This window comes from Telopea speciosissima, chromosome 4 (genome assembly GCF_018873765.1).
Source record: "Telopea speciosissima isolate NSW1024214 ecotype Mountain lineage chromosome 4, Tspe_v1, whole genome shotgun sequence".
NCBI classification, from domain to species: domain Eukaryota; kingdom Viridiplantae; phylum Streptophyta; class Magnoliopsida; order Proteales; family Proteaceae; genus Telopea; species Telopea speciosissima.
The window spans coordinates 40,719,062-40,725,303 of NC_057919.1; the positions used below are offsets into that span (position 1 = coordinate 40,719,062).

Genomic DNA, 6,242 nt, shown 5'->3' on the forward strand with positions numbered 1-6,242 from the left:
AAACGGCTCAGTCGGAGGTAGGGTCCAGCGGCTGGAAGAGCACCGCACGTCGCGTGGTGTCCTGTACGCCCCCGACGGCCCTTTAAAATCTGGAGGACCGAGTTCCAACAACGCCTGGTCGTACTCATAACCTCATCAGGTCTCCAAAGTGAACAGCCTCTGGTCGATGGAACAATGTAGTTAAGGGAAGTCGGAAAAATGGATCTGTAACCTTGGGAAAAGGATTGGCTCTGAGGGCTAGGCACGGGGGTCCCAGTCTTGAACCCATCGGCTATCAACGGACTGCTTGAGCTACTTCTATAACGAGAGCGGGTCACCGCGTGCCGATCGGGGGACGGATTGGGAACGGCCCCCTCGAGGGCCCTCCCCGAGGGTCAAACAATCGACTTAGAACTTATACGGACAAGGGGAATCTGACTATTTAATTAAAACAAAGCATTGCGATTGTCCCAGCGGATGCTTAAGCAATGTGATTTCTACCCAGTGCTCTGAATGTCAAAGTGAAGAAATTCAACCAAGCGCAGGTAAACGGCGGGAGTAACTATGACTCTCTTAAGGTAGCCAAAAGCCTCATCATCTAATTCGTGAAGCGCATGAATGGATTAACAAGATTCCCATTGTCCCTGTCTACTATCCAGCAAAACCACAGCCAAGGGAACGGGCTTGGCAGAATCAGCGGGGAAAGAAGACCCTGTTGAGCTTGACTCTAGTCTGACTTTGTGGAATGACTTGGGAGGTGTAGGATAAGTGGGAGCCTTAAGGCAAAAGTGAAATACCGCTATTTTTAACGTTATTTTACTTACTCCGTGAGTCTGAGGCGGGGCTACGCCCCTCCTTTTGGACCTAAGGCCTACCTAGGCAGGCTGATTCACTCGAAGGACATTGTCAGGTGGGGAGTTTGGCTGGGGCGGCACATCGGTTAAAAGATAAAGCAGGTGTCCTAAGATGAGCTCAACGAGAACAAAAATCTCGTGTGGAACAAAAGGGTAGAAGCTCGTTTGATTCTAATTTCCAATACAAATACGAACCGTGAAAGCGTGGCCTATCGATCCTTTAGACCTTCAGAATTTGAAGCTAGAGGTGTCAGAAAAGTTACCACCGGGATAACTGGCTTGTGGCATCCAAGCGTTCATAGTAACGTTGCTTTTTTATCCTTCGATGTCGGCTCTTCCTATCATTGTGAAGCAGAATTCACCAAGTGTTGGATTGTTCACCCACCAATAGGGAACGTGAGCTTGGTTTAGACCGTCATGAGACAGGTTAGTTTTACCCTACTGATGATAGTGTCGCGATAGTAATTCAACCTAGTATGAGAGGAACCGTTGATTCACACAATTGGTCATCGCGCTTGGTTGAAAAGCCAGTGGCGTGAAGCTACCATGTGCCGGGTTTTGACTAAATGCCTCTAAGTCAAAATCCAGGCTAAAGAAGCGACGCATGCCCCCGTCGCCTATTTTCCAACCCGTAGTAGGGGCCTCCCGACTCCCAGAGGCATGTGTCGTTGGCCAAGCCCCCGTGATGGACGTGTTGCGTGGGGCAGCCTTGAAGCGTAATTCTTGTCGGGTGACAGGTAGAATCCTTTGCAGATGACTTAAATATGCGACAGGGTATTATAAGTGGCAGAGTGGCCTTGCTGCCACGATCCACTGAGATTCAGCCCCGTGTCACATTGATTCGTCCCTCCCCCTTCCCCTCCCCAACCTTTTTACAACTCTATCTTGTACCTCCCTGAAGCTGTGCTACTGCACTAGCCATGCACACTCATAAATGACGTAACACTATATGCCCCTAAGCGCCTACCACCCAATTGCGCTAAGATAAAAAAATCGCATGCTGCAGTGCCTTATTATGTGTAATGTGCCTAGGTGGATTCCCCAAGTTGTACCTACATCCCATAGTATGGTGCCTATGTGCCCAGGTTGTGATCAAGGTGTGGCACCATAGAGTTGTAGACCAAGCGCGTGTGCCCCCAAGTGTGGTGTAAATATTTAATGCCCAAGCTGTGGTGCCCTACTACTGTGTTCCTATCTGTGGCCATGGGTGCTGCATGAGGCTGTCCAGTATGGCTGACATGTTGCACTCCCTCGCACACGACCGCCCATCATGGATGCACTTCCTCGCACAAGGCCGCCCACCATGGCAGCACTGCCTCGCACAAGGCTACCCAGCATGGCTGTGGCACTGCCTCATACATCATTGCCCAGCATGGCTGACTACCTCGCACACCATAGTGCATAACCAAAAGGAGGAGTTTGCCACCTTCAAAGCTCAAGTGTGGGTAGCATTGGCAAGGTGGATGCTCGCATCAATGAAGTGCAAGCAGATTAGACCATGTGTAGGAGGATAGCGGTCGGGGGAGCCACTACCTCATGTCATGTGAGGTGCCTAGGGTGGAGGTACCAATGCCCAAGGCGTTCGACGGGAAGAGAGACGCACAAGAAATCAACAACTTCTTGTGGCAAACGGAGAGGTACTTTGAGGGGATGGCACTCGAGGATGAACCTACTAAGGGACGGACGGCTACACTCTACCTCACCAATACAACATCTCTATGCTGGCGTAGAAGGTATTGAAAAAGGTATGTGCACCATAGATACCGGGGATAGTTTAAAGAAGGGACTTAAAAGGCAATTCTATCCCGAGAATGCTACCTTCTTCGGGACTATGTCAAAGAGTTCACCACACTTGCGCTCGATGTCCTGAGTATGACAGACGAGGAATTATTGTTCAACTTCCTGGATGGTCTCCAAAACTGGGATGTGCAAGAACTACAACACCGAGGCATGCAAGATCTTGCTTCGGCCATAACAGCGGTGGAGTCATTGGTGGAGTTTAGGAGGGACGACAACACCAAGGCCAAGAAAGGCAGTAATGGAGGAAATGGTGGGGGAGAGAAGGGTCCCAAGAAATACCCTCCCAAAGAAGGAAATAGCAATACCCCTGCAAGCAAGTAGGATAAGTCCAAGTAGCATAAGAAGGACAAGTTCACTTCAAAAGATAAGTGCTTCTTATGCGATGGGCCACACTGGGCTAGGGGACTGCCCCAAGAGGAAAGCTCTCAATGCCCTACTTGAGAAGGGTGAAGACGAAGCACACATGGGGTCTCCACAACAATTGGGTGCCATCAAGGCTAAGGCGACGGAGGTCAAGGCCATTACCTATCAAAAGGGGCTTATGTATGTGAAGGTGCACATCAACAAGAAGCCCTCGCGTGCTATGGTCGACACAAGCGCTACACACAACTTTGTTGTCTCGACGGAGGTGGCAAAGAAGCTTGGACTACGGGTGTCCAAAGAGGGAGGATGGCTGAAGGCGGTTAACTCCCAAGCTCATCCCATAGAAGGTGATGCTCGAGGGGTCAAGATGCGAATAGGGACGTGGAGAGGCACCATGGATCTATCAGTGGTGCCCATGGATGACTATCAAGTGGTGCTTGGCATGGATTTCCTTAGAAGGTGCTCCATGTATGGTCCCAACGGTGTTAGGGACCAAGGGGAGTGCTAAGCTCTTGACAGCGATGCAACTTGAGGAAGAGGGAAAGAAGCTCAAAGACTCCACTCTTGGTGTATCGTCTAGAGCTAAGGAAGACAGCCTTGTAGATATGGAAGCAAGTCCTACTAAGCAGGCCCTTGATGGATGTAAGGACATCAAGCCATCAGGGATGCATAAACAATCACCACCTAAAGGGAAGGTGGATGTGGCTCAATCTTGCAAGAAGGTTGCGACGAGGGCGTCGTCAACTTAGGCGGGGGAGAGTGTCACGGCCCACACAACAAAGGCCCATAGGCCTAACTTGCAAGTCCATGGACTTGAACATTGGGCTAGGTTGATGATGTCACACCCCAAACCACCCCCTAGGAGGATTAGGTAGGTGACCTAAATTGTGTAACGGCAATCCACCAAATCCCACGGATCTAGAAGTAGTTATTACATTCACAGATCCACATTCATCACTTTACCATAAGCAAGATCCGAGTGCTACAGATAAACTATAATTACAATAATAGAGAGAAGCATAGCGATACGGGAAATGATGATAATATATACATACATATGTTTGTCCAGATACATTTCCCAAACTACCCACAAACTAAAAAGTAAAGCTGACAAGAACAAAAGCCAAAGAAAATACATGCATATATATACAAGGTGAGCTGGCTCAACCACAAAAAGAAAGTAAGAAAAACTACAACTAAACCACAGGCAAGACGGGGATAAACTCCTAACAAAAACAAAAAGGAGTTCCCAAGACAAAAAGCATCAAGTGCACTCCTCAACGGTCTTCATCAATGACTACTGAGAATGCACGCATCATCGGCATGACCTCCGTTGGGGTCCACACCAATATCATCATAATAACTAGGGCTCTCCTTGTAATGAGCCTCCATGCCACAGCGGCATCGATCTGCAAAATCATCTAAAGAAAAACATATATAACAGAGTGTGAGCCCCATTGAGCTCATGAGCAAAACATATCATCATGCATGCACGTGCAACCTCAATCCACATGATCCTACATGATATGCAAGTCTAGATTAGTTATTAGCCACTTAGCAATACAACTAAGTCAGGTCAGTGCTACTACAATACCCAATACATGTATCTCTGGTGTGGGCTTGGTTACCCCTTCCTGCGATACACCTATTGAGTTGTCGGAGAGGACCAGTCAGCTCCCGCATTCATTCACCAAGGTCAGCCCGACCAGCCCTCTATGATTAACCTGTAGGGCAATCTACTACTTTTCTCTTTTCTTTTCTTTCCTGGCTTATAGCCCATAATCACCATTCCGGTGCAAACACATTTCTTTCTTTTCATTTCATTTCTTTTCTCATATACACATTTGGTCACCCTCATAGGCATCCAACACCTTAACCCCTGTTGGCAAGGGTGCGTAGCACGGGTGATGAAACTCTAACCCCATGTCTATATGGCATCGTATGAGTTAGGTGGTGTCAACCGCATCCCATACTACGGGCTACCACAGGCCTCATTTCCAAGCCGACTACGGCATCTAGTCTAACATTCACAATCATCAGAAAATATTCACAGTGTTGATCAACTGACAATCATTGTGCAGTAATTTGAGTAAATGAACAGAATTAAATAACACAGCATTTAAGATTCAAGAATTATTTGTCGGCATACAGTTACACTTGCATATATGATAATACTTCACTCACCTAGGTCTGTTTCTAAAAACTCGATTGCAATTTCAGTTCCAACAGCACTCTGGTTGTAGGCCTCGAGTGCAGGATCAAATCCTAGATATAAATTAGAAACTATTATTTCAATATTTCAATCTATCTCTGGTGATCCTAGGGTTAACCTAAGCTCACTGGGTTGACCCGGTGTTCAGTTGGTTTTCACTTGGAATTCTCTAGGCCTTCCATTGGGCCTTAGGCCTATGTCCCGGTGCATCATCCAAAGATGGTGGTCTAGGGGTAAAATGGTCAGGCCAAGGGCCTACCAAACAAGTCAGGCCAAGGCCGGACGGTCAAGAGAGCCCCTACGACAGCTAGAGCCAAGGTAAAAAAGATGGTTCATTGAAGAAGGTCCGGACCGTTAGTTAACCGGTAGACTGGAAAGAAGGCCACGACCATGGCCATCTGCCAAGGACCGAGTGGCAAGACCATCAACGTTGGCGCCAACACGTTTGCAATTTGCTATTATCGTACCAGAGCAGGAAGCACGAGAGGGCTCACCAAGGGGGTTTTCCACTCCCTATCCACCCAGGATGGTGATACTCCGATCGAGGACAAAGAGGGAATATCATTGGAATGTGGCTAGACATCCAAAGTTCCCTTTCGACCAAGGGAGGAGGATGACCAGAACTCAGAAACACAAATGGCAAAGGTAGCTAGCCACAGTGCATTGCCAGCTCGAAGGACCACCTGACCGCGAGGACACTCTCCCATCTAGGGAGGAGCGGAGGTGCCAAGTACGCAGGCTCCCGAGGGATGATTGTGGAGAGACCTCGCTTTCCACGGGATAGCCTAAGGCCTGCAAAGAAAGCAGCCAATAGACAGTCAAGCCCCCTTCAAAGGGAAATGGGAAGATGTTGGCCAAGATGAAGCCTCCGACCTTAGGCAAGGAATCTGATGAGAGTTTCGAGATAGATCAATAGCTGGCCTTAGGTTATCTTGCCTCGGCAGGAGAAGAAAAGGGTCTGACCAAGTCTGAGTCCTCTTCCCTTAAGAAAGGGACATCCAACTATTTGGAGCAGGAGTATACCGATGATTTTG

At 48.3% G+C, this 6,242-nt stretch overlaps 2 long non-coding RNA genes and 1 other non-coding gene across 3 annotated transcripts in view; 2 read left to right on the forward strand and 1 right to left on the reverse strand.

The window, feature by feature from the left end:
* LOC122658465 overlaps nucleotides 1-285 on the reverse strand; it is a 13,468-nt gene extending 13,183 nt beyond the window's left edge. Inside the window, exon 1 of the long non-coding RNA XR_006332445.1 lies at nucleotides 212-285. This is a non-coding gene — a long non-coding RNA (uncharacterized LOC122658465). The remainder of the gene's footprint in view (nucleotides 1-211) is intronic.
* Nucleotides 1-1,678, forward strand: part of LOC122660625 — a 3,352-nt gene extending 1,674 nt beyond the window's left edge. The window contains exon 1 of the ribosomal RNA XR_006332735.1: nucleotides 1-1,678. This exon is cut by the window's left edge and continues 1,674 nt beyond it. This is a non-coding gene — a ribosomal RNA (28S ribosomal RNA).
* The window catches only part of LOC122658464, an 18,989-nt gene extending 13,032 nt beyond the window's left edge, over nucleotides 1-5,957 (forward strand). Inside the window, exons 2-3 of the long non-coding RNA XR_006332444.1 lie at nucleotides 2,564-2,566; nucleotides 5,947-5,957. This is a non-coding gene — a long non-coding RNA (uncharacterized LOC122658464). The remainder of the gene's footprint in view (nucleotides 1-2,563; nucleotides 2,567-5,946) is intronic.
* Nucleotides 5,958-6,242: the final 285 nt, after the last annotated feature.